Source organism: Arvicanthis niloticus, chromosome 7, assembly GCF_011762505.2.
Source record: "Arvicanthis niloticus isolate mArvNil1 chromosome 7, mArvNil1.pat.X, whole genome shotgun sequence".
Classification (NCBI taxonomy): Eukaryota; Metazoa; Chordata; class Mammalia; order Rodentia; family Muridae; genus Arvicanthis; species Arvicanthis niloticus.
The window spans coordinates 21345819-21373027 of NC_047664.1; the positions used below are offsets into that span (position 1 = coordinate 21345819).

Genomic DNA, 27209 nt, shown 5'->3' on the forward strand with positions numbered 1-27209 from the left:
CTTCCCCTGGCTTGCTCAGCTTGCTTTCTTACAGAACCCAAGACTACCAGCCCAGGGATGGCACCACCCACAATGTGCCCCTTGATCACTAATTGAGAAAATGTCTTACAGCTAGATCTCATGGAGGCATTTTCTCATGGGAGGATCCCTTCTCTGTGTAACTTTAGCTTGTGTCAATTTGACACACAAAACCAGCCAGTACATCTACTAAAACTGTTTCACCCTACTAAAAAAAAAAAAAAAAAAAAAAAAAAACTCCAAACCCACATAAAATTAAACTAGTATAGTGAACACTGCATTCACCATATTACAATAATATTGCTTTCCCCTCTTTTCCAGTGGACCTAAGAAAAGCAGCTAAGAGAGGAACAGTGTATTTGGCACATAGTGTCACAGATTTGGCACATGTCACCTGCTGTGGGGTTGTGTCAAGGTAAGACACAAAGGAATGCATGCAGAGTAAACTCGCTCACCTTCAAGCTAAGAGAAAAAAGCCAAACAACAACAAACAAGAAGCAGAGAGAGAGAGGGAGAGAGAGAGAGAGAGAGAGAGAGAGAGAGAGAGAGAGAGAGAGAGAGAAGACCTTTCAAGGGCATGTCTCCATTAGCCTACCTTCTCTCCAGCTGGCTATGTTCAATTATGAGTTCATCAATAATTGACATATCTATTGCTGAAGTTAGAGTCTATATAGCTAAAGTCCATCAGCTAGTGACCAAACCTTTAACAAAGGGACCCCGGGACATTTTTATATTCAAACACATTTTAAATTCAAAGATATTCAACCACATGAAAGTGAATCACAAATGTCATTGATATTAATTAATATCTTCTCCCTAAACACATCAGCAAAACCAAAAATACCAAAAGTTGTATTTGGGTAAGTAAATTTTGAATTCAATTCAGTCTTTTAAAAGACATACTGGTATGAAGAAATAAATGATTACCAAACATTAAATGAGTACATTGAAATAAAAATATATTAGGTCAAAAAGCTTAGTGAGAGAGAAATGAAAGGCAGTTCAACAATAAAATGAAAGGATAATTGGTTAAACATCTCAAAAAAAATAATCATTTAAATTGGTATCTTCTAACCATATCAGTAAGTTAAAAAAAAAAAACCTAAGCATACTGAGTTATAGCTTTTAAAATTTACTATTAAAGAGAACAGTAATAATTTGTTCATTTTTAATTTGCTTTTCATTTATATTCTGGCTGGATTGATATAAATAATTTTAATTATAATACATAATAAATGATTATAATAAATTGTTATTATAATAAATTATAATAAATAATTTTTTAATTATAAAAGTCAAGCATGAGAAAAAGAGTAAGGAGATATATTAGAAGTGGATGAACAGCAATCTCTGGCTTAGACACTGGATGGGCTAGGAATGGAAACAGCATTTATTAATGGGCATAAACCACCATGTTAATCAGCTTCCCACTGCTGTGACAAAATACCCTACATAAGCAGCGCCAAGAAGAAAAGGTTGATTTCGGGCTGTGGTTTCAGGGCTTCCCATATATGGTTGCTCAGCTCCAGTGCTGTGGACTTGGTAAGGCAGAAAGTAAAGGTGGGAGTATGGTGCTCCCAGAATGGTGGCTAGAATGGAGATTGGAAGAAAAGGAGCTGCAGTTTCAGGATCCTTTTCAAAGGCATATTCCATAACTGGATTTTCTTCACAGGCTCAAAGCCTTCAACTTTCCACCATTACCATCTCTCAATGGCACTACACATGGGCGTCTGAGCATTCGCATGCTGGCTTATGGGGGATCCAGTGCAACCAGAAGTGGTGGTGTAAAGATGAATCCCAACTCTTAGGAGGTAGAGAGCAAGAAGGATCCCGAGTCCAAGGCCAGCCTCTACGTGTGGCAGAACCTTATGAATAAGGATTTTAGGGGACCAATCACTAAACGAGGAGTAGGCGGGACTTCTGGGTTGGAGAGAGGAAGGGGGAATAAAGGGGGGAGGGAGAAGGGGAGAAGGGGAGGAGGGTAGATGGGGATCAGGGAGAGAGAGAGAGAGAGAGAGAGAGAGAGAGAGAGAGAGAGAGAGAGAGAGATTGAAGATAACTAACAAGTAGTGTAGGTCTCAGTTTAAACTTAAGATTAAAAGAATCTTAGGTTTGTTTTAAACTCAAAAACTACCCCAGGACACATCCCGGGAGGAGCACATTCCAAAGACTTACACACACATTCCAAGGGAAAGGCCCAACATAGGAGGTAATCAGGAAGCCCTTGACATAATAAACCTGGGCAAAGCCACTTAGCTAACACTTATTGTTATAAGGATAATGTGCAAATCCAAGTCACCTAGAGACTGGGCCTGGGAATGGCTGTTGAGGTCAGCCTTTGTGGTTATTGTTTAAGAGATAAAACTGCCCTCATATAAAAACTGCTCTCAGCTTTGGCTCGGGGTTCCTCTTGCCTTCGTGTGAGGGAACCCCTGTGCACTGGTTATCAATAAACCTCATTTTATTGCATTGAATCTGCTGTCCGTGAGTGCTTTTGGGGGAGCGTGTCCCTTGATTTGGATCTTGGAGTCCAACAGTAGCCCAAGAACCCACCAGGATTTGCCACCAAAAGATTTATATTTAATATGACTTACAAGATTAAGATGCTAGTTGTTGTGCCCAGTTACCTGTCGATTCTGAACTAAGTTTGTGTGGTGTTTTTCTTCATATGGCAACTCAACTGGGTTCTAGAGAGAAAGATACTGCGGCAAAACATGAATTTACAAGAAGTGCACCCCAAAAGGCTGTGGGAATTTGGAAGCATGGGGCTTACGTGGTAGTGACCTGTCAGTGGGAACTTAGTGAGTTGGGTGCAGAGATTTTGGAGCTTCAGGTCTCCCGAGATGAAAACAAGGCCCGCTGGTGCCTTGCTGGAGATAGCGTGGATTGATTTTTTTTTTTTTTTTTTTAATATTTCACACTACATTTACTTAGCTACCTAGCAAATTCAAGGTCAGCCTGGCCTACATGAGAATCTGTCTCAAACAAAAACAAACAAATAAAAACCTTACTGGAAAAGGGTATTGTCATTTTTGTGCTATTGTGAACAAATATTCAAGGGAGGAAAAGTCATTTTGTCTTGGCTCAGCTTTAGTGGATACAGCCATGGCAGGGAAGGCACGGCCCCCTGGGTAGCTTCCATCCACAGTGGCTGAACGTGCAGTGGTGGCTCATTCACATGGAGCAGACCACGAGCCAGCGAGCATAGGCTCGAACCAAAAGCTGGCTTAACCTTCGAAGTCTCACCACTACTGATTTTCTTCTGCTGGCGAGCCCTGCATCTCAAAGGGTCCACAGGTTGACAAAACAGCACCGAGAGTCAGGACCAGATTTTTCAAACGTAGGACCTGGTGGGAGTCGTTTCAGATTCAAACCTTCACAGCAAAGAACATTAAACTGTTAATATTGGTTGACTCAACACAATTTCAGTAATCATTTTCACAACATTTTGCTAAGTGTTTTGCTTAAGCTTCTTGTTATTTAATGATGGTGCCCTACTCCCGCCCGTTCTCTAGGACCTTCCACAGAAGTTACTACTAGAACCCAGGAGAGACTCAGGAGCACACTAACTGACAGTGGGCACAGATCAGCTGCTCTCTCCTCTTTCTCTGCGCATACGTCCCTCTCTCTTCTCTGCTGACACATGGTTTTAGATTTTATCTATGTCTAGAGCAAATAAGCAGGAAGTCTCCTCATCGTTCAGGAATCCAGGTTGGTGGAGACTCCATTTAAACAATGTGCTTTGTGAATGTGGGGGAAGGGAACAGAAATGGACACTGACACTTGCCCTTAGAAGCATCTGCCACGACGTGATACTTATCACTGCTGCTCACATTTCCCAGGTAAAGCAAGGCACATGGATGCTGTTAATGTCAAAGTCGGCAGGGAGAACTTAGCTTGCCCAGTGGCCAGGAAGAAAACTGAGACATCTGTTAGCAGCTCTTACTTACACTCTCCTCATTTTCATCTCTGTGTGCTTACTTGAATTTTTTTTTTTTTCTGGAACAGAAGTGGCTTTATTCTAGAGCCTGTCCCCTAAGCTAGCTGGAGTGCTAAAGTGAGAAGGGAGTCCTACAGACAGGCTGACAAACTGTAGGGATACCTAAGGCTTCATTCACAGCCTGTCCATTAATGATGCAGGTGTGACGAACGATGTCCTGGATGGCTTGGGATGTGGTGCCCTGGCCTCCAATGTCTGGGGTATGCATATTTTCATTGTCCATGGATGCTAAGACAGCTTTGCAGATGGAAGTGGCATAGGGGTGGGGCTTAAGGTGGTCTAGCATCATGCAACTTGCTAGCAGTATGGCAGTAGGGTTAGCAATGTTCTTGTTGGCAATACTTTAGCCTGTGTTCCTTGTAGCTGTCTCAAATACCGCATACATATGGCCATAGTTGGCCCCAGCCACAAGGCCTGAACCTCCAACTCGACCTCCAACAACAGACGTTGTTGACAATGTTACCATAGAGATTAGGCATCACCATGACATCAAACTGCTGAGGCCAGGACACCAGCTGCATTGTTGTGTTGTCCACAAGCATGCTGTCAACGATGACCTGAGGATAGTGGGTTGCTGCTTCCCTGCAGCACTGGAGGAAGAGTCCATCACCCAGTTTCATGATGTTGGCCTTGTGCACAGCTGTCATTTTCTTACACCCACTCTCCTGGGCCAGCTTGAAAGCATATCAGCAATGCCCAGGGACTTGTCTTTGGTGATAAGCTTCAAGCTCTCCACCACTCCTGCTACACTCTCATGCTCCAGGCTGCTGTACTTGCCTTCTGTGTTTTCCTGTATAATGAGAGTGTCTATGTCCTTGTGCCTGGTCACCACTCCTGGCAGGCTCTTACAGTGGATGACGTTGGCATAGAGGTCTAGGCTGGTGCGAACGATGTTGTTTCAGGATTTGTGGTATGGTGGCAGGTTAGGATTTGTTTCAATGTTGCCCTTCAGGGCCATGACGGCATTGCAGATGTCCTTCTCATGAGTGTTAGAGCTTAGGTGCATCTCTTCAAAGTCCACCGGCACACACACATGCCTGAATACAGACTTAACATTCAACATAAGCTCCAGGCCAACGCCACCCCCTGGGATCATAGTCACTGTTTGTCGCCCACCATACTTAGCAGATGGAGGTGATGCAGTCATGCTAGGTAGTTCAGACTTACCTCAAACTTACTAAGAAATCCAAGAAGAACTTAAACTCTCAGCTCTTGGCATCTTAAGTGTTGAGATTACAGCACAAGCAATCATACCTAGCCAAGACAAATAAGTACGTGCAAATAATAGACTATCTATAACTCATGATTTAACTTTTTGGATATTCATCAAAATTACATGTCATGCAAGATAGTAAATTTCACGAAGTATATGGTATCCATGATTTGGAGCTGCCAAGATGGTTCAGTTCTGCCAATCCTAACAATCCCCAGGATCCATATAGAGAGAGAACACACTCCTCCAGGCTTTCCTCTAATCTCCACATATGTGCCATAGCACATTTGAATGCACACACACATACACACTCATACACATACACACACTTATAATCACACACACACATTTACACACACTCACACATACAGTCACACACTCACACACACCAATACACACACTTACAATCACACACACACATTTACACACATGCATATACAGTCACACACACATATAGTCACACGCACATACATACATACATGCCTACACATATACACACACTGATATACATGATATACACACTCACACATATATACACACCCACACACAATCACACATATAGTCACACACTCATACACACACACACACACACATACACACTTCTTATTCTTAAACTTTTCCTTCCTGGCTAAGCGATAATACATCAGTTTATCATTTTCTTTCTCAAGAAAATAGCCCAACACTCACTTATTAGGAATGTACTACATGCACTGTAGAAACTTAAGAATTTGAGATTTTATATTACAAATATGTTTTAAATTATGATGATGGAAGTATAGGGTTTAAAAACTCAAATTACAGCAATAAGTAGAAAAATTAAAGATAAAAAAGCAGCCTGAAGAGTACGAGCCTGGTCACCATCCCACAGCCGGCTCCAACTCCATCTATGGATCAAGATCAATACAACAAACTTGAAAAGTGATAAACACGTCACGATTTTCAATCTGATTCTTCCGTTTTCTTCTTCTTTGACATCCCACGGGTTACATCCCTAAAGATCAATTTCACTCTGACAGTTTGAAACTTACTCCCCTAAAAACAGATATATCAAACTATTTTCTGCTACTCTGACAGTTAGCTCTGAGGTTTAGAGCAACACAAACACATTTCCTCCCTCATTTCTGCTCTTCACTTAAAAAGAAAACAGTCTCCATATTGAAAATGAAAAATGAGAATATAGCCTAATGTCAGTGCTTCGCTTTTCATCTGTCAGTCTATTTGAAAGCTTGAAAGAAAATAGTTTAAGCTCTACCTCTTGACCCACTGATGTTAGCATCTCTTAACTCCTCTGTTATAAAAGATTAACAAATTCTCAAATTTTCCTTCCATGTTTCAACCATCATTAGCAATATAATGACTTACATGCTCACTATTCATTTTTGAGACAAGGTTTCACTGTGCAACCTTCACTGGCCTCAAACTCACAGACTCTGTCTCGGCTTCCCGAGTGCTCTGATTATGTTTAGTATTTATATTTGCTGTTAGAGTAATGACATCTTCCCATCTTTAAGTTTGCTTTAAAATCGGGGATTTTTTTTTTCCAATATCACAATTTTGTTCATTTATGAGCTATAAGATCAAATGGTATAAAACAATTGGTGAAAAGGTAAATGTAAAGCATTTTTATTAAACTCAAACTTACTGAAAGAGAATCTCCTGGGTGTCGGTGTCAAACAGAGCCCTCAGTGTTCATTGTTTACTATGTTCATCTAATCACGAATACATCACTTTAACCTTGTTTCATCTTTGGACAATGGCTTATCATTTTTTTGTCTTAGTTTACTAATGATTTCAGTTGCCTATGATCTTGACAACAGGAAAACTCTTGTCACTCTGGAGTATGCATCGAAGGTTTGTTTTTAATGGTGTTGGGGATTGAGCACAGGTTCTATGCTTGCAAAGTCAAATAAAACTTACCTACATCCCTCTAGTCTTGGGTTTTTAATCAAGGTTTTTGTAAACATAAAGCTATTCTTAAAGGTATTTTTTAGAAATCTTGTAACATCCTGTTTGTTGCTACTGATAACTTTGGAAGACCTCAATATTGCTTCTGAAATATCTTTTGTCTGCATTCTTAGGGTGGATTTTTATGAGGTTCTCACTACTAAGATTTCATCATCAAGCCTCTCATGATTATTATTTTTTGAGTTCTCCTTTACTTATACAAGTAATTCATTTCTTCCTGAAAAGATGCATGGTGGTGGAGTGGAGTCAAAAACAAGTGAAAAACAAAAAAACCCAAACTAACCTAATTTGTCCTCATTTTGAGTATTTTGTTTGTTTGCAGAATTCGACAATCTAACAGGTCATATACATTCCAGATGAGTAACACATTAGTCTAGGTCAGTCTTCCCATCATGCATTGCTCTTAAAATGGTAACTGCCAACTTTGAACTTGCTTGGCTCTCTTCTCTTGTTCCCAGCTTAACTGAGCTCTCATAACTGCCCATTTCTGAAACGCTTTTTCTGTGCTCTGTATCACACACCACTATGCTGAATTTTTCTTTTAAAAGTTTTTTTTTTTGAAATTAGAATATAATTACATCATTTCCTCCTTCCCTTTCCTCCCAGCAGCCCCTCCTATAAAACACTCAATCTCCACTCACATTGCTCTCTCTTTGAAGTCTCAGCATCTGGCTTCTTCTTCAAGTTTTTATAAACCTTAATTATCTGTATACAGTTATTTGTAGGTGTTGGGAGCCAACTTTTAGCAGAAAGCAGCTAGAAAGAAACTATCAGCTTTGCAGCCATCTCGAGCCATATACCCTGACATGAGACATGGTTTTCAACAGCCTACAACAGCTGAGCACTCTCTGATAAATATCTTGCTTATCCCACATATCTTGTTTTGCTGTTTAGTGCCTACAGCTGCAAGGTGCACGTGCTATCCACACCTGCAAGACATGCGATGCACGTGCTATCCACGCCATATACACCTGTAAGGCTTATGTCATATCCACACCTGCAATACCTGGATACCACGTGCCTACAAGGCATGTGGCAAAAGCATATAAATACCCGAGACTTCCCTTCAATGAGAGAGACAATAAGAGGAGAGACAATAAGAGAGATGAGACAATAAGAGAGACAATAAACGAGAGACTTGACTACACACCCTGTCTTGTCTCCATTCTTCGCGTCTCTTGCTTGGCCCTGACCCGGACCGGAACAACAGAGCAGGCCGGGACACAGTGGCCGCCAAGCTGGGCAGTAGGGGTCTCAACATGTAGGTACATGATTTCAAGGTAGAGCACTGTGTGTTGATAACCAACAGAGGGACTCTTCCCTAGGGAAGACTACTTTCTCCCCCTCTCTGCATTTCTTAACTGCCTGTAATTTTTTGTCCAGGTTTGGTGCCCCATGACATTCCTACCTTCTGCATTAATACGTCTATAGACTTAGACTTTTCAAAATCTACTTTAATAAGGGTTCTTCAATGCTTCAACCTTCCTCCTAGCCTACTACCCACCAAAGGTAGTGGAAAAAGAAAGGTTAATAGGGCAAAAGACGATGCAGACTTCTTTAGAAATAGTTCTTTGGGGCAATTCCAATCTTTGTTGTCAGCAATCCAGTCCTCTAGCAAAACACCATCACAGAATCAGCAGCTATAATCTAGTCCACTCGGCAATCACCACTCACAAATCAGCAACTGATAAACTGGCAATTTGATCCAGAAGAAACCGGTAGTTTCTGCCAATTGACCTGGGCCTAAGTCCACTGAAGTGGCAAGAAGCCACCAGGATACCACAAAAAGTTCTTTGGAGAGTTACTCTCTATGACGTCATTACAGGCAAAGATCACCAGCATGGTGCAAGGCAAAGCAATGCTAGAGCAGTATTAGCAAAGATTAACAGGCAGAGAAGTCGAACTAATGCCAGAGCCTCCTACCACTGACTGTGGGGTCATAGTTATATTCTTTCTAAACATCACACATGTCTGCTTCAACAAAACATCCTTTCCTTTGTCTGCCCCAGCAAAACATCATATGACATAACTGAGTTTCCAAAGAAGACAGAAATCTCCACTTCACATGTTTGTTGGTATCATCTTTGGTCAGTCTTGCTTAGGCAACCGTGTTTTTTAGGCTTGGTAGGTACTTCCCTGAAGTTTCTAGATGGCATTTTTTTACAACAGATACCCAGTCCCCCTGGCTCTTAACTCTTCCTCACTGACTTTTACGGGCTTCTCCATGTGACCATACTTTAGAGTTTCTTTACTCTTTTCTGCTCTTTCTGTCTTCCCCCTCTATGATCTTACTCATTCCCATGCTTTAAAACCATCTGTTGGCAATTCCTAAATTTATATCAATAAGCTAGACTCCCCTTCTGAGTTCCAAACTCACAATTTTAAATATCTCCTGACATCCCTTCAAATGTCTCCCAGGCATTTCAAACTCAAAACAACCAAAATAAAATTCTCTCTAAATCTGGATCTCCCTTAGCCTTTACCATTTCAATGTAAGCTCCTACTAACTCTTCTGTCTTCTCTTTCAGATCTCATTCTCTTCTCACCCAATCTGTCACTGATTTGTGCTGTTTCCACCTTCAGAATGTCTCTGGCCTCTTGTTTAAAACGGTGATTGCTTTCCACTGTATGTGGAGTAGAATCCCCCACAGCCAGGTCTGTCTCTGATGTCTTCCTACCTTTTCAAGTTCATCTCTTAGCTTTTGCCATCTCCACATACACATCCTCACCTCAATTCAATGATCCCCCATGTATAGTTCTCCTTCTGCCTCAGAGCTTCTGTATTTGCTACTCTGCCTGGCATCCTTTTTTCTTTTCTTTTTTTTTTTTTTTATAAGGTCTTTATGATACATGGATAAATAGCTTCCTCTTATAGGTTTTATTTGAAATGTTCAGGACATTCAAGTTAACTCTCACAGGGATTCTATATTATTAAGAAAGAATTATCATTCTGGAAGCCACTATACAGGCTGGATTTCAGCCAAATAGGTAGCAATCTAAATATTATCTCTCAGACAGAACACTTTTGGTCCTGGGATTGAACCCTGAACTCTACCACTATTCTGTATTTTCAGCCTTTGAAGAAGTACTTGTTTGTTTGTTTATTGAGTTCAGGATGGCCTTGAACTCCTGGTTTTATAAGGAATTGGGGAATCAAACCTAGGGCTTTATGCATATTAGTCAAGCATTCTACCAACTAAGCTTCATCTCAGCACCCAAAAGAGGCTATTCTTGATTATCTTACCATTTTAGTATTCTGATAATCTAGATCAAGGCACTCTCTCTTTCCTTCACAGATTTTCAACCAATCTTTACTTACTTAGCTAATTTATTTGTTTATGGTCTGTCAGTCTCACTTGGATAGACTACTTCTGTGTCATCACTATTACAACCAATCGCTATATAATCCCAAGTTACAGGTCTATTTGGGGCTTGGTAAGGTGCCTGGAACATAGTAGGTTCTAACAACTTTCTTTCAGTGAGTGTGTGAAATTGTGCTCTGAAATTTTATAGAAACATGAAAAGGAAAATAGTTTCATTTTTCTAGTTTCGATTTTTGCAAGTACATTTTATCTGAAAACTTATGTTTTCCTTCATATTTTCTCGTATCACTTATTTCTACTTCTTGATATTTTTTATTCTCTAATTCTTGGACATCCACCCAACAAATCAGATTCAATTCTTACCCTATTACTCCAGAATTAATGGTAAAAAAAGAAAAAGCTGAACTAAAAGGGGGCAGGGCACTAAATATCTATCATTTGAAAGACCAAGGCCCCAAAATTGGAAGTCTACTGTCCAGCCACTACTCTATTCCTGTTTCTATATCCAGTCCTGTTCTTATCACCAGAACACTAAGGAAGGGCACTAAGTAAAAAAAGAAACTGTTAGAATTAGTTAAAGTCACAGTACAGCACCATGTGTTCCCTCTCTCCAATTCAGGAGAGACATAAAAACTGGAATTACTTCTTACAAGAAGGGAAGACCAGTGCCAACCTTGACTGCCCAATATTGATCTACCCAGTGCTACTTTAAATACAGAAAGAGAGTTAGAAACAGTGCTTATAAAGACCATTTGGTATAGCAAGGAAGTAGGACTTTCTGATAAACTCTTTGAAAAAAAAAAAAAAAGTAGGGCCTATGTCCACTGATGCTAATGTTCCGCCTAAGAAAACATTGCTTAGATCAAAGAAAAAAAATTTTTTTTAAAAAATTAAAGCAAGGTATTTTAAATTACATGTAAAACTGTATTTTTTATAATCAAAACCTATCTTATTCCATTTAGGAATCTCAAAAGCTCTATCCCTGAGGAGCAGATCTTGACCTCCAGGGCACCAGTTTAACAAGAAAGGTGATAAATGCCTTCTGTTCCTCAGAAGGGTTGAAGAATTGAGTTTAGAGGAGACAAATGTGTGGGCTGGAAAATACAGTCGCTGTGTGGGAAGATTAGGGCGCTCTAGGGCGGCAAAAGTAAATGATTATCAGTTGCTTCTTCTCTGATGCCACAGTTATAGTATATGAGCAGGGTAACATACACTTGACAGGGTAACAGTACACTAATAAACACAGCTTAGCCGTGTAATTCTTCTACGGGACCTACCTAGATCACTCATGGCTCATCAGGCAGTTTGATTACAGCTAGTAGCCTGAAATGGAGTCTAACATATGTTCAGTAATTTGTACTGTCTGGACTAAGGCAGTAGCTTTCAACCTGTGGTTCATGACCCCTTAGGGGCCACTTATCAGATATCCTGCATATCAAATATTTACATTACAGTTTTCATAGGAGCAAAATTTCAGTTATGAAGTAACAACAAAATAAATTTATGGTTCGGGGTCACCACAACATGAGGAACTGTATTAAAGGGTTGCAACATTAAGAAGGTTAGAACCACTAAGGGATAGCACCTGGAATAAAGTACCTTTTTCCACATGGTCTATCATTTTCCTGTAGGTCAGAATGACTTTCTTCGTGCAGTATTCTCAGGCAGTAGCAGTCAATGGTTGAAAGCTGAAAAGCTGCTTCTTTTTTTCTGAAAAGTTTCCTAAGCCCAAGGTTTAGCATTTATTTAACATCATTTCTATTGCATAAACTTACTGGGGGGGGGGGGGGAAGAAGAGTAGCCGTATGTTTTTCATCCCAAAATCATATTACAAAGAAGCAGAGAGCACGTCACCAATCAGCTGGTGGAGGTTTCTTTTGTTCTACCTGGATAGAAATCATGGACAGGTAGAGAGTGGCCCTTCAAGTGCTGGTTTCTGACATTTCATTTCCCGAAGTGTGCAGAAGCACAAACTGGCAGCAGCAGACAGGGAAGCAGCAACAACTAGTCCCCCTTATGCCACAGTCCATGAGCATGCACACACACAATGTCACTTGGTAAGTTACTGAGCAAGTTTCTTTTGTGTACCTCCTGCATGCCAAGTATTATCATATACTTTGGAGATATAAAGAAAGATATGCGTTACTAACTAATAAGAAATTTTGCTCAATTCCTAAATTTCTGAAACTAGAAACTAGACTATCACATGGGTTCACTACATTAACGAAAGAGCCACTTAAAAAATAAAAGAAATGGTTAACATGATTACCTAAAGACAATGCCTAAGTAGAATTTCTACTATAGAAAAAAACTATACCATACCCAGTTTATTAAGCAATGAATTTAACTAGGGATATGCCCATCTTGGCCCCAAATTCTTTTTAGAATAATGAAGAATAAAATTACAGTTTTACAAACATATGTAAATGTAAATTTTTGTCTGGATTCTTTTTTCTTTTATTATTCTATTGCTATGTTTATAGCTTTATCTGATTTCTCCCCTCATGCTGGTCTGTGTTAAGAAAGATTTACTTATCAACACCTGAAAGACTGAATCTTTGTTGCTTCAAATACAGTCTTCAATAACCTTATTCCTATTGTTTGAATTACTTCAGGCTTAAGTTTGTTACTGTACAAATCAGCAAAGCAAGAGTGTCAATAGCCTGTTGGTGTCTAGTGTTTTTCGAGAAGTCTCTAGAATGTTCCCACCCCAGAGCTGCTCTGCTGCTAACTCGTCTCATTTTAATATCTCTTCCATCTTTGCTTCCAGCAGTGGTGGGAAGGGTAAGCTTAAAATTGTCTTTCGAAATGGCTTACAGCTATGAAGCTCAAGAATGGACTTTTAGGTTACAGGGTAGGCAAGTCAGGGACACCCAGACTGGTTACCATCAGTGGCTGGCAACTTTTAACAAAGGTTCCTGGCTGAAGTAATAAAAATATGCAGTAGCTCCACAGGCCTTTCCCCAGTATGTTCAGTAGTTGGTTTCTGAAGCCCACAGCCATATTCCTCTACAACACATTTGCTAACTTAAAAAAAAAGTTATTAGACTCCAATGTACTTTCAATATTTATACATATTTAAATGGTTACAAAAGAAATTATTCTTATAAACTTCTTTTTTTTTCTTTTTTCGAGACAGGGTTTCTCTGTGTAGTTCTGGCTGTCCTGGAACTCACTCTGTAGACCAGGCTGGCCTCGAACTCAGAAATCCGCCTGCCTCTGCCTCCCAAGTGCTGGGATTAAAGGCGTGCGCCACCACCTCCCGGCTCTTATAAACTTCTTTTTTGTCTATTTTCTAAATTTTCTCATGAATGGTACCTGTTTCCTGCATACACATTATCACAAAGTGGTAGCTTAGAACAACATATATTCTCGCCCCAGTCTAGAATAAGTTTCTCTAAGTTTGACTCAGTGTCAAAAATTCTGCCTACTATTGTAGGAGAGAAAGGCACAGAGAATCACTTTAAGGTTCTAGAACATTATGGAGGCTACACAGTGTGTAGCAGAATCAGATTCTCAGCACCGTTTCCAAATGTGCAGCTACCAAGGTAGAGCTTGGGTTTCAAGGGAGGCCTCACATGAGGAAGGCAGCAGACCCGGAGGGAAGGAGTTATCTTAGCCTCTGGAACGCCAGACAATGCTGTCAAAGGTTGAAGATGCTAAGCACAGGACTACTGGGTGGAGCTATGAGGGTAAAGCTTAGGTTTCAAGAGAGGTCACATGGGAAGCAGGCAGCAGACCTGGAGGGAAGGAGTTATCTTAGCCTCTAGAGAGAGATCACATGGGAAGCAGGCAGCAGACCTGGAGGGAAGGAGTTAGTTATCTTAGCCTCTGGAACACCAGACAATGCTGTCAAAGGTTGAAGATGCTAAGCACGGGACTACTGGGTTTGATATTTTCCCTGCCAGATTTCCGCCTTATTTATTTATTTATTTATCCAATACTTTCTTGCCATTACCCTAATCTTTCCAGTTTGGAACTGGAATGATGGCTTTGTTTTATTGTAGGTTGGAATTATGTAACTCTTTTTTTTTTTTAAACAGCTGAAAGTCTCAGAAGACTAGGATTTCAGGAGTTGGGACTGCAGATTGCACTACTCTCAAAAAGAGCTTTGAAGTTGGACTAAATGCATTTTGCAGTTTGAGATGTCCATGAGCATATGAGAATAGCTTTAGATATAAAATGACCCTCCCAGGTCCATGCTGGAACACTTGGTTTCTAGCTGTTGGTGCTGTTGTGAGGAGTGCAATCTAGTCAGAGGAAGTTAGGCAATGGGGAGTGGGCCCTGATGTTTATGGGCTGGCTCTGCTTCCTGTCCCATATTTGCTTCCTGATCTGCTAAGATGTAAGCGGGCTGTCTCCGTTTCCCATCATCATGCCCTCCCTACTATGATGGACTGCACCCTCAAATCATCAGGCAAAAGAAATCTTTCCTCCCTTGTCACAGCAATGAGGAAAGTAATGCTTACAGGAGGATATCCTCATTCTTGGCTTGTGGGCCTGGATGACAGTGCTCTCTGCCTCTGGGTTCATCATGGTGCTTCCTCCTCCTCCTCCTCCTCCTCCTCCTCCTCTTCCTCCTCCTCCTCCTCTTCCTCCTACTCCTCTTCCTCTTCCTCTTCCTCTTCCTCCTCCTCTTCTTCTTCCTCTTCATCCTCCTCCTCCTTCCCTTCTTCCTCTTCCTCTTCCTCCTCCTCCTTCTCTTCTTCCTCCTCTTCTTCTTTTTCCTCTTCCTCCTCCTCCTTCCCTTCTTCCTCCTCCTCCTCCTCTTCCTCCTTCTCTTCTTCCTCCTCTTCTTCTTTTTCCTCTTCCTCCTCCTCCTCCTTCCCTTCTTCCTCTTCCTCCTCCTCCTTCTCTTCCTCCTCTTCCTCCTCCTCCTCTTCCTCCTCCTCCTTCTCCTCTTCCTCCTCTTCCTCCTTCTCCTCCTCTTCCTCCTTCTCCTCCTCTTCCTCTTTCTCCTCCTTTTCTTCTTCTTGTCTTCCAGTATTCTGTTGACTACATGGGGAACTTGCAACTACATAGAGATTCACCCAGAAAATCCAAGGTACTTTCTCCATCTGAAAATCTTAAATCACATTTGCAAATTTCTCATTGCCACAAATTCTAAAATCAGAATAAAAACTGGTTATCTTTAGAAATCACAGTAACTGCCAACAATTTGAAAGGATTATTATTTGAAAATCTTGTGGAGAAACTAAATATAGTTACTGAAACACAAAATATAATTCAGGGTCTGGAAATGTGAATCAGCAGGTAAAGGCATCTGCTACCAAGACCTTCAACCTTGGGACCCACATAATGAAAGGAGAGAATCAATTTCTTTAGGTTATCTTTTGACTTACACACACACACACACACACACACACACACACACACACACACACACACACAATGTTTAAAAATATGATTCAGGCCAGTCAGTGGTGGCATATGCCTTTAGTCATAGCACTGAGGAAGCAGAATCAGACAGATCTCTGAGTTCAGTGCCAGCCTGGTCTATAGAGCTAGTTCTAGGACAGCCAGGGCTACAAAGAGAAACCCTGTCTCAAAAAACCAAAACCAACCAACCAACTGATCAAATAAACAAAAAAATCAAAAAGGTTAAATTTCTCACTTATACAATTTAAAAAAATGTATCTGTTATTATGTGGATTAAATATTTAACATTTCCTCTATTTTCATTCATTGATAGTTTAATAATTTTATATGTATGTAAAGAGTAAACAATTCTTTACCAAGTCTAAAATACATGTTCAGATTTCCTCTAGGTTATCCCAGTGTTCCATATAAGCACCATTTTGTCTTTGTGCTATAATGAAGTACGTGTCGGAGAATATAACTCTACATTCACAGAGGACTTGGGGATATGAGCTAAGTTTCTAGCTATTATTTTTAGGAACTCTAAACATACTAAAATCTAGAATTCACAAATATAATTTATGAAAGAAATACAACATAATATAAGCATTTAGAGATATATTTAGTGGTACAGAGATGATGATCTCAAGAAGAATGCTTTCTTCAGTGGTTCAAGGCTGTGTAAAGAAAGCAGCAGGGCTCCACTGTTCATTGTGGGCATTGTGATACTGCCGTGTTTGGATTTTTTTTTCAGTTTTTTATTGGATATTTTTTTATTTACATTTCAAATGTTATCCCTTTTCCTGCCCCCCCACCCCCCAAACCCTCTATCCCATCTCCTCTCCCCCTACTGTTGTGAGGGTGTGCCCCTACCTACCCACCCACTTTTGCCTCCCCACCCTGGCATTCCCCTACACTGGGGCATAGAGCCTTCACAGGACCAAGGGCCTCGTCTCCCATTGATGCCTGACAAGGCCATCCTCTGCTACATATCTGGCTGGAACCATGGGTCCCTCCATGTGTACTCTTTGGTTGGTGGTTTAGTCCCTGGGATCTCTGGGGGTTCTTGTTTATGAGGTCTCATTTGTCTATTGTTTATCTTACAGCATAAGACATTATGTTCTGTTCAGGAAATTTCCCCTTGTGCCCATGTGTTCGAAGCTCTTCCCCACTTTCTCTTCTATTAGTTTCAGTGTATCTGTTTTTATGTGGAGGTCCTTGGTCCACTTGGACTTGAGCTTTGTACAAGGAGATAAGAATGGATAGATTTGCATTCTTCTACATGCTGACATCCAGTTGAACCAGCACCATTTGTTAAAATGCTTTTTTTCCACTGGATGGTTTTAGCTTCTTTGTCAAAGATCAAGTGACCATAGATGTGTAGGTTCTTTTCTAGGTCTTCAGTTCTATTCCTTTGATCTATCTGCCTGTCTCTGTACCAATACCATACAGTTTTTATTACTATTACTTTGTAGTACAGCTTACGGTCAGGGATGGTGATTCCCTCAGAAGTACTTTCATTACTGAGAATAGTTTTCAATACCCTGAGTTTTTTGTTATTCCAAATGAATTTGCAAATTGCTCTTTCTAACTCTATGAAGAATTGAATTGGGATTTCAATGGGGATTGCATTGAATCTGTAGATTGCTTTTGGTCAGATGGCCATTTTTACTATATTAATCCTGCCAATTCATGAGCATGGGAGATCTTTCCATCTTCTGAGATCTTCTTCAATTTCTTTCTTCAGAGAATTGAAGTTCTTGTCATACAGATCTTTCACTTGCTTAATTAGAGTTACACCAAGATATTTTATATTATTTGTGACTATTGTGAAGGGTGTCATTTCCCTAATTGCTTTTTTTATTATTTCTATTTCTTTTTTATTGGATATTTTATTTATTTAGATTTTAGATGTCATCTCCTTTCCCCATTTTCTCTCCCTAGAACACCCTACTCAATCCCCCCTCCTCCTTTTTGCTTTTATACCATTTTAATTACATGCATGTATTAAGGTCAGTTCTAGGTTGAGGGTCTAGCAATACAATAGATATGAATACTCAAGGAACAATCAAGACAATAAACAAATAGTAAAAGAACAAGCAAAGCATTAAACCCAATTATGTGAGCACTCCCATGATCACTGTTTCTAAGGGCTTATCAGGATGACCAAAATATCTGAGCCTACTTCCCTGTCCTAGCACAAAATCATTTTCATGTCTGAAGCCTACTTCCTTGTTCTAGCCTAAACTTTAGATTCCTGTCTGAAATTACCTCTTTGTTCTAGCCTAATGTCAGATTCCTGCCTGAAGCCTACTTCCTTGTCCTCAGCCAATGTCATATTCCTGCCAAGCAGCCCATTTCCTTGTCCTTGGCCCATGTCAGATCCTTGCCAAGCAGTCACAAAGGCTCTCTGCCTCTTCCCCTTTTTTTATTTCATTAACAAGACTGAACCTGTCTTAGGTCATTCTGACAAGAACACCTTCCTTACCCATGATAGAATATGCATTATCCAAAGCAATGCACTTCTATCTTAGGTTGGTAAGGCTCTGTGCAGAATCTTACCCATCCTTAGCTTGCCAGCCTGTTAATTTAATAACTCTCTCTGGGGTTCCATTTTCAGGTTCAAGCCATGTACTTGCCAACATGTTGATGTTGTTAAAGACAATCTTTAACACAATGGGCAGGAATAAAAGTATTCCCAGGACAAAAAGGGCTAACATGATTAAGCTATATATGCCATTCTTGAAGCTTGACCAAAATAGAAATACTGACCTCAGGCCAAGGGTAATTTTATCAGCAGTATCTACCCCATCAATTCTCAGCAGTGCAGCATTCTTTAAATTCATAAGCTCACTATGTAATGTTAAAACAGCCAGAGAGGTGTTAGAATTATGCCAAATACACTGCAAGTGTCTTTAAATTTCTTCCTAATTATAATGACTATCACTGTAAATTTTAGAAGTAACACAAATTGAATGGTATTTGGCATGACCCTTAAATGGTATTTGGCATGGCTCCTTACCCTTAAATTCTGAACTTCCTTCCAATAATTTGAATAGGATAAAGAGCATTAATCCGTTGTTCCAAATGCCTATCTAAATCCTCTTGTATATTCAAACACATTAGTAACATTTTTTTTGCTAAATGATTAACAAAAGTAGCTGTCTTAACTTTTTATGTCAAAGCAATTGCAGAAGCAGTGGTGCTAGCAATTAATGTAATTAAAGCTGTTATACCAGCAATAATCAAACCCACTACCCTCTTGCTTCTGCTTAAAGACTAACTCATTTCTTCCAGTACCCTAATTTCTTTATCAGCTTGTTTATTTTTTTAGTAGAGGAAGCCTATTGATTTGGCTAAATTAATTTTGTATCTAGCCACTTTCCTGAAGTTGTTTATCAGGTTTAGGAATTCTCTGGTGGAATTTTTGGGGTCACTTAAGTATACTATCATAGCATCTGCAAATAGTGATATTTTGACTTCTTCCTTTCTGATTTGTATCCCTTTGACCTCCTTTTGTTGTCTAATTGCTCTGGCTAAGACTTCCAGTACTATATATTGAATAGGTAGGGAGAGAGTAGGAAGCCTTGTCTAGTCCCTGATATTAGTGGGATTGCTTCAAGTTTCTCTCCATTTAGTTTGATGTTGGCTACTGGTTTGCTGTATATTGCTTTTACTATGTTTAGATATGGGCCTTGAATTCTTGATTTTTCCAAGACTTTTACCATGAAGAAGTATTAAATTTTGTCAAATCTTTCTCAGCATCTAATGAGATGATCATGTGTTTTTTTTTGTTTTGTTTTGAGTTTGTTTATATAGTGGATTACATTAATGGATTTCTGAATATTGAATCACCCTGCATTCCTGGGATTAAGCCTGCTTGATCATGATGGATGAATGTTTTGATGTGTTCTTGGATTCCGTTTGTGAGAATATTATTGAGTATTTTTGCATCAATATTCAAAAGGAAAATTTCTTTGTTGTGTCTTTGTGTGGTTTAGGTATAAGGATAATTATGGCTTCATAGAATGAATTGGGTAGTGTTCCTTCTGTTTCTATTTTGTGGAATAGTTTGAAGAGTATTGGTATTAGGTCTTCTTTGAAGGTCTGATAGAATTCTGTACTAAAACAATCTGGTCCTCGGCTTTTTTTGATTGGGAGATTTTAATGACTGTTGCTATTTCTTTACGTGTTACAGGATTGTTTAGATAGTTTATGTAACCCTGATTTAACTTTGGCACTTGGTATCTGTCTAGAAAATTTTCCATTTCCTCCAGATTTTTTTCCAGTTTTGTTGAGTATAGGCTTTAGTAGTAGAATCTGATGACTTTTTTTCCTTTGGTTTCTGTTTTTATGTCTCCCTTTTCATTTCTGATTTTGTTACGTTGGATACTGTCTCTGTGCCCTCTGCTTAGTCTGACTAAGGGTTTGTCTATCTAGCTGATTTTCTCAAAGAACCAGCTCCTGCTTTTGTTGATTCTTTGTATAGTTCTTTTTGTTTCCACTTGGTTGATTTCAGCCCTGAGTTTGATTATTTCTTGCAATCTACTCCTCTTGTGTGTATTTGCTTCTTTTTGTTCTAGAGTTTTCAGGTGTGCTGTCAAGCTGCTAGTATATGCTCTCTCCAGTTTCCTTTTTGAGGCACTTAGAGCTATGAGTTTTCCTCTTAGCACTGCTTTCATTGTGTCCCATAAGTTTTGGTATGTTGTACCTTCATTTTCATTAAATTATAGAATGTCTTTAATTTCTTTCTTTATCTCTTTCCTGACCAAGTTATCATTGAATAGAGAGTTATTCAGCTTCCATGTGTTTGTGGGCTTCCCATTGTTTTTGTTGTTATTGAAGACTAGCCTTAGTCCATGGTGATCTGATAAGATGCAAGGAACTATTTCAATCTTCTTGTATCTGTGGAGGCCTGTTTTGTGACCAATTATGTGATCAGTTTTGGAGAAGGTACCATGAAGTGCTGAGAAGAAGGTATATTCTTTTGTTTTAGGATGAAATATTCTATAGTATCTGTTAAATTCATTTGGTTCATAACTTCCGTTAGTTTCACTCTGTCTTTATTTAGTTTCTGTTTCCATGATCTGTCCATTGCTGAGAGTGGGGTATTAAAGTCTCCTAATATTATTGTGTGAGGTGCAATGTATGCATTGAGCTTTTGTAAATTTTCTTTTATGAATGTGGGTGTCCTTGAATTTGGAGCATAGATGTTCAGAATTGAGATTTTTTTTTTCCTTTGACAAGTATGAAGTGTCCTTCCTTATTTATTTTTTGATAACTTTTGGTTGAAAGTTTATTTTATTCAATATTAGAATGGCTACTGTAGCTTGTTTCTTGGGACCATTTGCTTGGATTTTTTTTTTTCCAGCCTTTTCCTCTGAAGTAGTGTCTGTCTTTGTCACTAATGTGTGTTTCCTGTATGCAACAAAATGTTGGGTCCTATTTACGTATCCAGTCTGTTAGTCTATGTCTTTTTATTGAAAAATTGAGTCCATTGATGTTAGGAGATGTTAAGAACAAGTGATTGTTGCTTCCTGTTATTTTTGTTGTTATAGGTGGAATTATGTTTGTGTGGCTATCTTCTTTTGTATTTGTTGAAAGAAGATTACTTTTTTGCTTTCTTTAGGGTGTAGTTTCCCTCCTTGTGTTGGAGTTTTCCATCTAGTATTCTTTGTAGGGCTGTATTTGTGAAAAAAAATTATGGAAAATTTGTGTAATTTATGGTAAATTTGTGTAAATTACCATCTATGGTAATTGAGAGTTTTGCTGGGTATAGTAGTAGCCTTGGCTGGCATTTGTGTTCTCTTAGGGTTTGTATGACATCTACCCAGGATCTTCTGGCTTTTATAGTCTCTGGTGAGAAGTCTGGTGTAATTCTGATAGGTCTGCCTTTATGTAGGAAGCCACGGTTATCAGTGATACATCCGCCATTCCAAGATGGCGCGGGCATCCCGTGTCTCCACAAGTAAACAATTGACTGTGCAGGTGCAAGAGGCAAAAAGCGCGCCAAAAATCACTGCCTATCCCGGGGCGTATTATGGGTAATGAGTGAACAGCCAATCAGAAGTGAATATGTCACTCTAGGGTGTATTTAAACAGCGCCTCTTCCTGTCTTTCCGTCTTTCCGCTTCTGCTTATACAAGAAGTAAAGCCTTGCTGTAGAATCACCCGAACACTGCCTCTGTGTCCTTTTTGGCGGGCGAAGGGGACTTGGGAGGCGCGTGGAACACCTTTAGATGTTACTTGACTTTTTTCCTTACTGCTTTTAATATTCTCTCTTTGTTTTGTGCATTTTGTGTTTTGATTATTATATGACAGTAGGATTTTTTTTTTTGTTATCTATTTGGAGTTCTGTAGGTTTCTTGTATGTTCATAGGCATCTCTTTCTTTAAGTTAGGGAAGTTTTCTTCTATAATTTTGTTGAAGATAAATTTATTTGTTGTGGATAGCCCCAGCCCTGTGTTTTGATGGTAGTTCCACTTTCCTGGGAGGGGCTACAGAGGAGGAGTGAATCAGTACTCTTGTGAACCTTCTGTCCAATTGAATTTGTAAAATAAAGGCTAGAGCCAGTGATTGGGTAGTAGAAGGGGAGGTGGAGAAAAAGGCTTAGGGGAGGAGTCAGAAGGGGAGGAGTCAGAAGAGGAAGTTGACGGGAGAGAGAGAGGCGATGGAGGAGCTGGAGGTGGAAGGACAATAGAGGAGAAGAACCTGGAAAAACTGCAAGTTGTAAGGGATCTCATAGCTGGGGAATAGAGTAGTGCAGTGGTAAATCTGCCCAATCTAGGCCTCCAGTTTATATCCATAAATATTGAGTTGTGTTTTTCTTGACTGGACTTATTTGGATCAGAGATTTACCATAACATTTACTGGCTCTTTAAGTTGGGAATCTTCTGTCTTTTCTATACGTATTATCCATAGGTTTGATCTTCTCATTGTATTCTGGAATTCCTGGATGTTTGGGATAGGAGCTTTTTGCATTTTGCATTTTCTTTGACTGCTGTGTCAATGTTTTCTATGGTATCTTCTGCATCTGGGATTCTCTTCTATCTCTTATATCCTGTTGGTGATGCTTGCATCTATGATTCCTGTTCTCTTTCCCAGGTTTTCTACCTCCAGGGATGTCTCCCCTTGTGTTTTCTTTATTGCTTTTGTTTCCATTTTTAGATCTTGGATGGTTTTGTTCAATTCCTTCACCCGTTTGGTTGTGTTTTCCTGTAGTTCTTTACAGGATTTTTGTGTTTCTTCTTTAAGGGCTTCTACCTATTTACCTGTGTTCTCCTGTATTTCTTTAAGGGAGTTATTTATGTCTTTCTTAAAGTCCTCTATCATTATCATGAGAAGTGATTGTAAATCTGAATCTTGCTTTTCTGGTGTGATGGGTTATCCAGGACTTGCTCTGGTGGGAGAACTGGGTTCTTTTGATGCCAAATAGCGTTGGTTTCTGTTGCTTATGTTCTTGTGCTTGCCTCTTGTCATTTGGTTATTTCTAGTGCTACCTGCCCTCTTGTGACCCTGGTTGTATCAGAACTCCTGGGAGTCCAGCTGTCTCTGTGATCCTCAGATCCTGTTGTATCCATGCACCTGAGATCCTGTTGTGTCAGAGGTCCTGGGAGTCAAGCTGCCTCTGGGATCGTGAAATCCTTGTGTGACCAAACTCCTGAGATCCTGTGATCCTGGGCATGTTAAAGCACCTGGGAGTGGAACTTCCTCTAGGTGTTTTGGGACTGGGTGCAGAGTTACCACCCAACATCTGTTCAGGGTACCGGCTCAGACTGGAAGAACCCCATGCCCACTGGCAGGGTGGGGGTTCCTGCATCCCTGGATCCCAGAGAGTCCCAATTACTCCCACTGTTGAGGCAGAAGTTATGGCCTCCTCGCCTGTGATCCTGGCCATGTTTGAGCACCTGGGAGTCCTGTGCTGTGAGACTGGGTGCAGAGCCAGAGCCCATGGTCTGCCTGGATTTGTTTTTTAAAAGATGTTGTTCCTTATATTGAAATAAAATTCTATTAAAAATAGCAGCAGAACTTAACCTTTTTCCTATGGTTGTTCATCTCAGTATGACAACTCTTCTCTTTTTATTTTAGGGAATGGAAAGTTACTTTTTATTTCCTAATAATATTACTCATTTAATGACATAATTCGCCAATTATTTGCCTCATCCAAAGATCTCTTTAATATCTAGTTAGTGAGGTGTGTCTAGAACTCTAAAAATAAACTCTCTAAGTTAGGAAACAGACTTTCTTTAATACTTCCTTCTGTCACACTCACAGGGCATTTAATGAATTAGAACAGAGGTAGAGGTGTTGGAAAACCATCAAGTGACACAAGCTGTCTGATGGGATGTACAACAGGAAATGTGGTTGAAAAAGAAAAAAAAAATAGGACTACACCTAACACTTGTCTATTTCATTTGTGTGTATGTGTGTGAATTTCCAAGTTGGTAAGAAAAATTTACTCACCTAGATACCCATCACCCTGGTAAACCAAAATAATATTTACTTGCTCTTAGTTTAGTAAGAAATGTGTTATTTCTCAGTGAGCTTTTAAGAATATTTCTAAATTATTCTCACATAGAAATCTATGTTTAATTAAAAACCCTGAAAACAATATGGTATTTCTTTATGTTTATCCCTGGCTGGTACACTCAAGGGAATGTGTCCTCTGCCTCTAAAATCAAAAGAGGTCCAGAGATACATGTTGGGAATGACAGTTACAATTTCATGGGCATCCCAATTTTTCATCAACATGTTTCCCTGAGGAATATGAAGAAAGGAAGAAATATCAGATGCTGTCACAGTAAGAACCTGCTCTCTTCAACTCTTAATGGACAGCTAGGAGAAAACTGTCAGCAAACATCAACAAACAACGTGTTGTGGTTAACTTGCATTCTTAGGAGCGTAATGACTTAAAATCAGCAAGATTGCTTTATCAACTCTTTAGATAACTATCTGTACTGTGAGTTGATTAATTTTTTTAACATCTCAGTTATTTGAAATAAATGATGGTGTTATGCTATAAAAATCATATAACTATTAGATACAACTTGAAAAGCAACTGTGAAAAATGAAAGCCCATGTCACAATTTAAATTCTCAACTTGTTTCAGCAAACTTCTTGTTTGGCAACAGGAAAGAATGAAGTCTTTCTCTTCCTCAAGTGTCTGGAAACCATTTTCATTTTCAGATGCCCACTCATCAGTAGTTCATCTCACAGATGTAATTTGATATATTTTTCCAGTTCACCCAGTCTAATTATATTTTGATTCAAAAATACCTCCTTGTTAAATCCAGTCGGTAACTAGCAACTGCTAACAGTAATGCCCTGTCCTTTTTCCTGTGGGCGCCCAGGACGCAGAGGAATAGATGGGAGCCAATACTGAGTGTAGGCAGGAGTCCAGCAGTTAATTGTGGCCTAGGCTCTTGGCTCAAGTCTTCAGGCATGACACAGAATTTTACTTTATAGCATGTTTTCTTTATAACAAACTATGCTGTATATGTTTTTTTTTAATAAAGAGTATGAGGAAGGAATGACAAAAATAAATTTAAAAAATGACCACACAGTCTGCTTATCTTATACTTATTTAATACTTTAGCAATTTCTAAATTACCCTGAGGGCTGAGGATACTGCTCCATTGTGGAGCCCTTGCCTATTGGGTGCCAGGCAATGGGTTTAATCCCATTACCAAGAGAAAGTAAAGCAAAAGACTCAAATAAGACCAACAAAAACCTCACCTAAAGCATCCTTCACTAGATAACGCTCATGGTGAGCAGCTAATACAGCTTATTAAATTATTAAGATGTTATATTTTCTGCTCCACACTTTGTCCCACATTCACATTCTAGGTGAAAATCATTGAAACTTAAGACTCATTACTTCTAAATATAAATTAGTGGATCTTGGTAGTAGAGACCAGGATACAATGCTATTAAAACATGTAAGGGAACCAAATCTATCATTCAATACACACTTACGGAATACTTTCCGTGCAGCAAATACTGACAAACACCAAACCTAAAGAGGCAGCAAAGAGTATGCACAAAAATAACGAAGCACACGTTGATTTGCTGTTGCTGTCGTTACAATGTTTCTGTATAGGCGCTGATGTGTTTATAAAAAGAGAAAGAGAGAAGGGGGATATGTTCTATGGAGGTGTGGTGAGGTATGGGAAAGGTGTTAGCATTCTGTCTAAGCTCCACCCCACAGTTACCTGGCAACAGTCAGGTAGGCCTCGCCCACTATAAAAGGGGATGCTTGCCCCCTCCTCACTCTTCTTGCTCTTCTTTCCTTGCTCCTGCTCTGTCCCCATTCCTTCCCCCCCCCTCCACATGCTCATGGCCGGCCTCTACTCCTCTACTTCCCTTCCCTCCCCCATATCCACCCCCCCTTTCTTTGCCTCTTCTACCCTCTTAACTCTCCTCCCCATGCCCTGAATAAATTCTATTCTATACTATACCATCCTGTGGCTGGTCCCTCAGGGGGAAGGGATGCCTTGGCATGGGCCTGCTGAGACACCCCCTTCTGATGTTTTGTAAACGATAAAGAAGGGGGGGGGATATGTTCTATGGAGGTGTGGTGAGGTATGGGGGAAGGGGGTTTGCTCACAAGACAGACATAAATAAGACCAGTTAAAACAAAGTTTTGTTTTGTTTTTTTGTTTTGCTCTTTTTTTTTTTTTTCCATTTTCCTACAAGGAAGTAGGAAGATGGACTGAAGTAAATAGAGTCGTTGGAGGACAGCACAGCTCAGCAGAAACTAACTTCCAGGCTCCTGTTCTGTTTGTTATCTCACTCGAACTCTTTAATCTGTAATCTAGTGCAGGGTGAAAAGTGGTCAGGGTCTGCAGAGATGTCTTAGAAGTTAAGAGCACTAGCTCTCACAAGAGTATCTTGGTTGGGCTCCTAAATAAAATTTTAAAAATCTTAAAAGAAAAAAAAAAATCAAACAGAAGAGACTCCCTATCCCACCCACTCCAACCCCCCCCCCCCCGTGCGTGTGGGGGTGGGGCTGAACATAAAAAGAGAAAAAAGCAATTGCTTTATGGTCCTGAAGAACCTCAGGTTTTCCTCATTCTTAGGGAGTGAGAAACTCTATCTGAAGATCTGGAATTTAAATTCAAGCCTCTCTCTAAAGAAATATCATTTGCAAGGCACTATAGTTATAAACGTAGCATTTGGAAATGTGGTTTCTCTAGTGCTTCTGGCCAAGAATCAGCCTCTCGTTATAAAGTTAACCATGTAAGATGGGTAGTGGTTTACTTTCTGGGGACTTTTTTTTTTAAAAGTAGTAAACGCACAACAAACATTCTTTGTGTCCTATCTCAGTAGTTAA

General features: G+C 39.7%; 1 pseudogene; it reads right to left on the bottom strand.

The window, feature by feature from the left end:
* Positions 1–4070: 4070 nt before the first annotated feature.
* Positions 4071–5153, bottom strand: LOC143433715 (isocitrate dehydrogenase [NAD] subunit gamma 1, mitochondrial pseudogene; annotated as a pseudogene).
* Positions 5154–27209: the final 22056 nt, after the last annotated feature.